Here is a 10,687-nt window from a genome sequence, read left to right on the forward strand (position 1 = left end):
CTAGCACCCCAAATACAGGCATGTGTGCCATGTGGCACACAGACATGCCCTAAAGGCATGTCTGTCTGTCACATGGCATAGGTGTGCATGCACACATGTGCATGCACACCTGGATTCGGTATTTTACCACCCAATTGGATTGGGTGGTAAAATACCGATTCTGAAAGGCCTTTGGGACTCAGAAGATTCCCACTACATCTGGAAATTACCGAATCGGTAAAAATACCGATTCGGTATTTTACAGATTCGGGAAATTTACCGATTCGGTAAATTTACCGAATCTGTAAAATGATGCCCCTACATCTCAATCACCAAATACCGGTCGGTAACGGCCGAATTCGGCCGTTACCGACCGGTATTTGGGTTCCTACGTGTTTTGAATTCTGTCTGAATAGTACCTTTTCTTAGCTTTTTTGATAGCAGACTTGTATAATCTGTTAATTTTCTGTAGGTGAAGTTTGTCTTGTTTGGCGTTTGTTTTGAACCAGGTACGTTGCAGCTTTCTAATTTGTTGTTTTATGTCTTTTATTTCTATGTTTCTCCAAGGCGCTTTTTTTCTTTTATTCTGTTGTGTGGTTTGAGTGGTATCAGGATGTCAAAAGCTTCCTGTAGCCACTCATATAGATTTTGAACAAAATTTATGCTTTCCAGATTTGTACTGGATGTTAGTTGTGTTTCCAAGTGTTCCAAATTGAGTTTGTTCCACGACCAAGAGGCGATGGATGTAAGGTAATTTTAGGTGAGTGAGCTTAGCGTTGTTTTATGTTGGAAGGCAAGCAAATGGTAGTCTGACCATATGACTGGAGTTATAGTTTGAAAGGTAACTAGTTCAGTATTAGCAAAAATGACACTAGGATATGTCCAGCGGTGTGTGTCGGATTGTGGACAATCTGATGCAGGTTCAATGCGTCTAGGCCGGTGATTATAGTTTTTGGATGGGTCACATTGGGTTTATCAAACCAAATGTTAAGGTCACCCAGAATGCATAGGTTGGAGTGTATTGTTATCAGGTTTGAAACGGTGTCTAGAAGTGCGTCTGGGAATATTGCCTTGCTAGGTGGATGTCTGTAAAGGAGCAGGAAGTTACAGGAGGAAGACGGTGTAGGATTGCATCTTAGCCTCACAATTCTTTATGGAGATGTTGTCAATTTTAGTGATATGTATTGTTTGCCTGAATACAACAGCTAGACCACCTCCTTTTTTGGCTATACAAATTTGGGTGAATATTTTATAGCCTAGAGTAATGGCTTCATGCAGGACTGGAGCCATATCTTCTCCCAACCATGATTCGGTTATGAATAGTATGTCTGGTTTTGCATCGGTGCTTGTATTTAGAGAGGGATCGAGCATTTATTAGTAGACAGTTTAGTGAGTGGCTTTTGGTGATAGTGGGACTTTGTTTGGTAGAAGAGTGTTCAGTGTTGTGTGGGTTTGTAGCAGGTGTGCTGGTTAGTGCTGGTATTAGCTGTATTAGGATAGCAATCGTGTAGCTGTTCTGTGTCGTGTTCCTCATCCAGCATGCTAAGAAGGCATTTTGATGGGTCTGCATGTGTATGTGTTGGAGATGGTGTTTCAGAGGGAGTTGGTGTGCTGTGTTGCTTTTGTGGTGTAACATTGTTGTGAAGTAGGCATGGGGAAGCAAAGTTGTGGCATGTTGCTTATATTTTTTGTGTGTGTTTAAGGCGGAAGGTGTACGAGTCAGGGGAGGTGGTGCAGCATGTGGGTCATGTAGTAATGTCCTAAATTGTCCAATGGATGAGAGGCGGTTAGAAGAGAGGTGCTGTATTGCTGTATCTTTGTTAGGTGTGGTGGAAGAGTGAAAGCTTGGCATTGGAGTTTGTTCCTTTGTGTGGTTTGAAAGGTGGGTATATGTTTGTATTTTGTGATGGTAAGTATTATGAGGTGTTGCGCTTTGAAGATCTTGTGCGGGTGTGCGTGATATGTTTTGCTTTTGAGGAGTAGTGAAAAAGAGTGCTGATGTATATGTTTCATGCAATGGATTTGGTTGTGTAGTATTGTTTGTGAGAGGAGGATGTGACGTAGAGGGGGTGGTGATGTGTTTTTGAGTAGAGTGTATGTTGTGTGTAGGAGGTAATGAAGTAGAGGTGAGAGTGTTTATCTTAGACTGGTTTATTGCAAGAGTTACAAAGTGTGGTGGTGGGCAGTGTGTGTGTTGTGCGTTAGTGTTATTATGGTAGAAGGGAGAGAAGGGTGTTTGTTGGACAACTGATGGAAGGATGATTATACGTTTGTTAGTGATAAAAGGTGGTCTGTTAGGTGTAATTACAGCAGGGAGAGTGTGTCTGGATGGGATGTAGGTATGTATGGTGTTGATTGGCGTTGTGTTAGTGATGAGTGTATTGGTTAGTGGTATAGGCTAGAGTTGTGTACTGTTTGTAGGTGATGGTGGATATGTGTGGTATTTGGGATAGTACAATGTGTAGATGTGGTTTGGTTGGGTTTGTAGTGCAAGCTGATACATTAATCTGTGCATAGTGTTGTGCGTGGTGTACATTTGGTGTGAGTGTGTTGCTCTGTTTGTGGATGTGGATGGTGTGGGCTGGGTATTGCTAAATGAGAAAGAGGGCAGCATTTCTGGCCCTAGTCCCGACCAGTCTCGAACAGGCTCAAACAGGCTCAAACAGGAAACTACCCTTGTCGTCTCCGCCCTTAACAGGATCAAACAGGAAACTGCCCTTGTCCTCTCTGCCCTTAGCCTCGACGCCTGGGCTGAGACGCCCTAAGCCTGGCCTTTTTTATAGCCCTAGTAATCAGGTGACCCCTTCAGCCAATGGGAACCCTAGCTCTAACACTATCCAATCACAACACTAGCCATAACATCTAGAACCAATAGGAGACCAGGACCTTACAGCCAGTCTTAGCCCTAGTCCAAGCAACCAATCAGTTAAAAAACCCTGATCTCTACATCCAATAAAGGCCCTAGCCCGACCAGTAATCCCAAAACAAGTCCATGCAACCAATGGCACAGGTAGCCCTAGTCCCTACTTCCAATAGAAAGCCTAACCCTACTCTAAGTCCCACACCTAGTCCAGCAACCATTCACACCAGAAGCCCTATTCGGTTCTTCAAATTAAAGGTCTAACCCTAGCCCTAGTCCCACCCTACTCCCAACAACCAATAACATAGGAAGCCCTAGTCCCTACTTCCAATAGAAATCCTAACCCTAGCCCTAGCCCCAACCCTACAATGATTGAATCACAGACCCAGAAACCAATCAGAACCCTCAAATACCCAACCAATGAGGACATTAACTCTAATCCAATAGAAACACCAGATACAAGTGTAGACATGTACCAACCACTAGCAGACCATATAAGGTCCCAGCGACCTCAGACAAGGTTTGCTGGCCAGGGAGTTGGAAGCTGCTTCTCCTTTTCAGAATCTCCTAGGAGACCGACAGGCTCAATCAACACTTTGCACTTCAGCAGGTAAGGGCCTCACTTACTTGAAATCTAACAATACTGTTTGAATAAAACTTTACTCCCCCTGCTTGCCAAAAAACGAAGTGCACAGGCCCTAGTAAAACACAGTTTAAACAGCTCACAGAAGCACCCTCTGATGTAGAAAAATCCCTGTTGCTGGCGGGGGAGGCAGGAGGGCTGGTTTCACTGGCTTGTGAACACAAAATGGTGGCTGGAAGTGCACTGTTTTAACATACAGGTCTTAGCACAGAGCAAAGGAGAAATTTGGAGGGAAAACAGAATTGTCACCAAGGAATGAGAGGGACAAACTACAGAGGTTGGACTGCAAATCCCACAATTCAACACACTAAATGGAGGCAATCATGGGCAGGGAAAACCACACATTTAAAACACAACACAGGTGATAAAATATGCAATTGCAGGCAGGCTAAAACTACAATTTCTAACTGTAACAACCACAGGCATAGTCAGTAAACACAGAAAGTGAAAATCGTTTTTTAAACAACTTTTTGTCTTGGGAAGAGACAGCACTAGTCTGTCTCCTTACCACTTCCTGGACACTGCTCACTGCAATCTAGGGCACAGTACTTTCCAAATCTAATCACTCAGCAAAAGAGAAGTTGTAGTCCTGCTAGGTCAGGAAAAAATAATTGAGTGTGCCAATGGAAGGAGGCCGGTTGCAAATACCACATACCTGCATAGCTGCAGCCACCCAAGCTTTACATTGATGACTTGCAATTTCTGCAGTATGTTTTAGAATATTCTTAAAACAACTATTTTGCCCTTGAAACATGCCCTTAGAGAGCTCCAGGTACATGAGTGCAGTGCCACTGTGATTGCTGTGGAAAATCATCACAATGCAGGAAGAAACATTTGCGATGAGCTATTTTATCAATTGATGAGTTTGTGCCTCGATCTTAACTGCTGAGTCATTGGGGGGAAACAATCAGCTCATTGATAAGGACATGGTCAGAGTACAGCTTAACTGATGTCTGCAACAATTAGAAGGCTGGCTATGTTTTACTACCGAGAAAAAAGGCAATTATTCCAAATACTTGATTTCACAAGCTCGAAATTCAGTTTAATAATTTCTAGCACGTTTTGAAACTAATCGTGTCCATTACAGCCTACAATTTTAGCCATGGATCCACGCATTAATGGAGGGGACTGGCATGGGTTCAAGGGCATTTCCAATCGCCAGTATCTATTTGTACTATCACCATTAGTGCTGACAGGGGCTTTCAAGCCAGCAGAGATGGGGGATATTAGTTGTAACCTTCACCCTGGCTCCACCACACATAACCCTAACTAAGACTGTTCATTAAAAACATGCAGTAAGGGAAACGCATGAATCAATATGCAATGATTGGAGAACCTCAAAATCACTTGTGTTAACGACCTGGAAAACATTTATTACCAACCGTTTAGTTCTTTCCGGTATGGGTAATAAAGAGTTCTCCCCAAAATCATAACAGATTTCCTCGCAGCCTCCAAGCTGGAATGTGAAAGCGCAATTAAATCCCCCTCCCAAAAAATACGTTTTACTTCTCACTTTCCCCCAGAATTGCAAAGGGGGAACAGAAGAACAGTAACACCTCCAAAGAGTGCATGGCTCATCAAAAAACAAGAATTTTCTACAAGTAGAATGCATTTCTGATATTGATGGATCATGGATATTTCTGCTTGCAGAATCCTTACCTTTTGACTAGCCCTCCACGCGCCAGACTTGTCCTGAAAACTTTTTCCACAGCACTCTCATGATAGATGGGGACGTCAGCCAGAAGTGACGTCTATGTGTCTTCGCATAACGCATAAAGCACCCCCTGCAGTGAGGATACGGTTCTGCTTGCACACATTGCTATGTTAGCATAAGCGAGTTAGATGCTCAAACGCCATTTTGCTGCTTTTGCACACAACACTACATGTCTCTGTTTTTACAAAGACAAACTGCTTGCTTTCTTTCACATGAGAACGGTCTGCTTTTCACAACTCTAGACTTACACTGTGACCTCAAGTCTGCACAAAGTGTTCAAGGTTAAATAACAATGTATGCTGTTGATGCAGGTTGATCGGCCCACGCTCTAGACACAACACTCACACAGCTGCTCATTTCTGAAACTCAGGTGCTTTTAATATTGCATTGCATGCATTAGACAAGCACTTTGGAGAAAACCTTTCCACCAACGAAGAGCTGTGCTGATCTGGGATGTGATTCACTTCACCTGATTTTGGAGGTATAGGGTTCCCTGTTTTAACCTAGAGATCCTCTTTTATTATAAACATAGCTCCTAGCACGGGGAGGGTGGTACACAAGGCACTATAGACCTGGTTTCACTATCATTACAATATGATTTCTCCCTTTGTACTTTATGTAATTGTAACAATGCTGATTGTATTGATTTTATGCATCTTTTTACTTTGTTAGCAAAGATACTGCATCTTAGAGCACGTAGTTGAGATAAATATTTTAGACTATACCATTTCTCTGAATATGCACGTTGTGGACATTTATGCGAATAAAAACAAAAGTGTGTTCTTGATTCCCACTATTCCAGAGAGGTTCCTAAGTCGCTTGTTCTGTGTTGTCTAATCATTCGTAGCTTTGCAGTAGTACGGAGGAAGAATGAGACACTGATGCTAGTTAGATTGGGGTTCTGGGCACTGAGGTGGGTTTTTGGTACACCACAATACACCGAGGACCTGGTTTCCTGCGCATAGTTCTGTGCATGAGCAGAATCCCCGCAACACCCCACTGTCGATCAGATGTCAGCTCCTTTTCTGCTGCACTTTCCATTTTCCATGTGGTCTGTAGCTCTTCAGATTTTTCTCACAAAATTTTTTTCCACAGTGGAACAATGAAATGTCAACCCAAGGGAGTAGCCAGAAAAAATAACCCACCCCCACACAATCAACTATATCACTGCCTGTTAGACCTGGCATCCTCGGCGTGATTTTCCCTGTATTTTTGCCTCTACCTCCTATATTTTTGCTGTGTGCTGGATGCTTTTGCTGGTCTAGATGCTTTGGTTGTGAATTTACAGTAGCCAGCCATGGTGGGGTTCGGGATTATGTACTGCCCTTTGTGGATGAGTCAAGGCTGGGCTGAATAGGCCTGGGCTGCATTTAGAGTAGTTGGAGGAGATTACCTTGCACCTGACTAGGCCTGGTCTGCCTTTCACAATGCTGTCTCCACTCGCTGCCAGGAAGCTGGGCCGAAGAGGACAGAACTGGATAGGACTAAGCACAGAGACTCATTGCCACAAGAGAACAAAGGGAAACATAGTATAAATATTGGGGCCCAAACCCGAGAACTTTAGAACTTGCTTGGATCAAGGAACCTGCAAAGAAGAAGAGCTGGGGAAGCTGTGAGTAGAGACTGCCACTTTGCTGTGTGCTTTGCTGCGTTGGCCTACAGTAGCTTTTTCTGTCTTGGGCAGAGAAAGGACTGGACTAAACTTTCTGCTACTTCTTAGATTGAGTTTCTTCAAGGGCTTGAGGCAGAGATTGCCCCCTGTTCAAGAAGTCTCAGGAAAGCAAAAGCTTCACCTTACTCTGGGTACCGCCTCTAGGACCGTGTGCCTCAGTTGCCACAGAGGGAAATCGCAACACGATGCCGCCGCCAAGACCGCTTGTGGTTCCGTGACTTAAAGACACCGTCAGAGTTCGCACCACAACCCTGGTCTCACCGACAACAACGACCACCATCAAGCTGCTGCTTGCACCGCATCCTGTAGGCACCGCACTCCACACCGCCTCGCTTCACTCCACCGCCCTGGTCTCACCGATGATGCTGGTACCAGCTGACACTGCCGCCGTGGACTGGGGGCTCCATTCGTAAGCTACACAAAGCACTGCACGTTCCACACCTCAACTGCGGCCTGACACCAGCTCCCATTGATCAGAACCTGCACCGTGACCTACCAGCACCGCAACGAGCACTGCCCCACTTCGCACCGCCGCCCCCGTCTCACCGTTACCACTAGACCACCATCACAGAGCTGCACCCCTCGGTTCCTTTCCCCCCAGGGGTTGCCTTCTATCGTGAGGTCATCAGAAAGGCAGTAGAACCCTTGCAGTTTCCTCAGCCCACGGTACAGTCCAGGGACAACAGATTGACAGAGGTGCTGCAGTATACACCTCATTCATCTTAGCATCTGCTAACATTTAATGAAGCCTTCAGGACCCCATCATTGTCACCTGGGCAAAATCCTCATTCCCTCCAGCTGTCAATCTGACCAGAGCATAGAAATACAGGTCAGCAAGGGTGATCCCCAGTTTCTTTAGGGCACCTTTGCCTGGGGTAGGATTGCTTGGGGATCTATTAAAGAGGCCAGGATTCTGTAGGTACAATTATCCAGCATAAGAAATAGTTACTTACTTTCAGTAACAATATTTCTGATGGCTCCTCATCTACCAGCAGATTACCCACCAATCACTCCTGATTCCCCATTTTTTATGGTTCTTATGGCGCACTTTCATAGAGTTCCCTTTCTTATGTTGCAAAGCTACAGATTATAATCTGGCGTCATTCTCGTCCTGCTGCTTAGGCGGTGCAGGAGAAAATGAATAGGAAACAGACGTCAGCTTGATGGTGCCAGTGCTGAATGGGTACTACAATGTCACATAGAAGTCTCTTGAGGCACAGATAAGAAGCCGGTGCCCTCTATACTCGTGTGAGAGCTGTGGGAAGATGATTTTCAGACTAGTCTGGCACCTGAAGGGATATTCAAGAGGTGAGGAATCTGCAAGTAGAGAGTATCCACCAGAACATCATTACCAATGGTGTTGGACTTGGCCCTCTCTGCAGGGTCACCCCAAACATTTTGCCTTCCTTTGCTGAACCCGTTTTTTGTTGGCTGTTAGGACTCTATGCACTTTTCCATTGATAACTAGTGCTAAAGTGTTTGTGCATTCTCCTTCAAATGCAGTAAAATTGGCCTACACACAATAAGCACATTTAATTCCCTTGTAAGTCCCTAGTAAAGGGTACTGCATGTATCCAAGGCCTGTAAATTTAAATTCTACTAGTGGGCCTGAAGCACTCATTGTGCCACAGACTAAAGTAGCCTTTTAAAACAGGTCTCATGCCTCCCATTGTAGCCTCTAGTGTAGTTTTAAACTGCCATTTTGACCTGGCAAAATAAACCTTTTGCCAGGCCTAGACCTGCCTTTGTCATACATGTAGCTCACCCCTATGGTAGGCCCTTAAGGCTCCTAGGGCAAGGAGCACTTTATTTACAAAGTAGGACATGTGTACTTAACTTTTACATGTTCTGGCAGTGGAAACACACCTGAAGTTTTTCACTGTTGAAGGCCTATCTGTCCCATTGAATAACATTGGGTTACCAGTTTACATTTAATAAGTGATAGGTTTTGATTGGAAGCAGATAGAGATATTGTGCTTACACTCAAATTAATTGGAATTTAAATTCCCAGTTAATGGCAAGGTGACATTGTAAGTCACAATTCTGTAAATCCCGCTTTTAGAAAGTTGGCATGCTAAAGGCCTAAATATTTAAGCCTTCTTTTAGTATCCAGGGTCACGTGACTGTGAATGGCTCTGCTGTTCGAGTTTGTGTATTCCTCATAGAGTTAGACAAAGGGAACTAGATGTGAATAGGATGGCTGTAGGCAGAGCAGTGCCTTGCCTCACTTATACTTCAAAGGGCTTACCTCCAACACACGCAAAAGAACATGACACTCGCTTTAGCTGACCCAGACTTCTTTGAGCCCTGGCAGGGGAAGGAAGAACTTTCCTAAATCAGCTAGGGGTAGTATAGAGAATTCCCTCCTCCCTCCCTAAAAACTTCATAGGCTGGCACCAGATACAAGTATTGTACTTCCAGAGCCACTCAGAAGTACATTCCTGGACCTGCGGACATTACAGAAGGAGGACTGCCAGCAGCTTGAGGACTGACTTGCTATCTGAGAAGGAACCTGGACCTCATCCCTAACTAACCTGAGTGACTCAAAGGGTCAGTTAGCTGAACTGTCTGGACTACAGAGACACCAAGCTTCAAAGACCTCTCTGCAACTGCCCAGCTGACCTGCTGCACTGGAGCTGCCTGAGCCCCGCTGGCCTCTGCCGGAGTTATTTCCTGCTCCCCAAGAGGACCCTCCTCAGGTCCTGAACCCTTAGCTGGTATCAGTTGCACTCTTATGAAGAAAGGTTAAATCCTGAAGTTTTGGGTTCTTCGCAACAGAACACGGGCCATTCGTGCTGGACTTTGAGAAATTAATTACCTTGCCCCTGTTCCAGCCTGCGATGTATCACGGTCTGCCTGAAGATGTGGCTTTCCCTCGATTTAGCACGAGCAAATGACCGCAAGTAGCATTTTGCGATTTAGACCTAGCATCTACCTGAAACTTTAAAACTTATCATCTCTTTTTCTGATTAGATTTTTGTTGTTCTGATGCTCTATTAATTTACTCTATTTTTCGAATATGGTTAGGGAATTTTCTTGTGCTGCATTTTCACTTTATCATGGTTTGTATGCCGAATACATACTTTACACTTTGCCTTCAAGATAAGCCTGACCTTTGGGCCAAGCCATCAATGGGTTAAGCATGGGCTCATTTAGTGACTCCTCAGGTTCACCCTGTCAAGGACTGTGGTTGTTGCCAGAGTGAGGTATCCACCCTTATGAACCAATAACCCAATTTCCTACAGAAAGGAAGTCATTTTGTTCCAGATAGAGACCACAGCACTACGACTGCCATTTCTTATGAATTCAATTTTCTTCAGACAGCAATCCTCAATTAGAGGAGCAAGGATTCCGAATTTGGTGGGAATCCTTGTTTTAAGAACCAGTATTAAAAGTCAGACAGTTAGCATTCTCAAGCAACAGATCCACTTCAGATTCATAACCTTATAACTGTGCCATATCAAGAACACCTAGAAAACTCCTGACTGATATCAAACGTACTGTGGCAACTTTCCTAACATAAAAATGCAAGCAAAAATGTGTGCACAGGGATCCAAGTTGGAGGTGGAAGTTCAAGTCTCTGAGGAAAATGTAGTCTGTGGAGACAAGGGCGTGCATGCTGAGGTCGGTGATGGAGTCGCTGAACTGCAGTCAGGGTCCCGGGGGTCTGTAGACGAGGCTTCCTATGAGGGTGGTGTTGTGATTGACGTGGATCTGGAAGTGTAGGTGTTCGGCCATGCTGAGGGAGTCTTCGGTGTTGGTTGAGATTCTGATGGTGTTCCTGTGGACGATGGCCAATTGAGTGTTAGGGGGGGGTGA

The sequence above is a fragment of the Lissotriton helveticus genome, chromosome 9 (genome assembly GCF_964261635.1).
Source record: "Lissotriton helveticus chromosome 9, aLisHel1.1, whole genome shotgun sequence".
In the NCBI taxonomy this organism is placed as follows: Eukaryota; Metazoa; Chordata; class Amphibia; order Caudata; family Salamandridae; genus Lissotriton; species Lissotriton helveticus.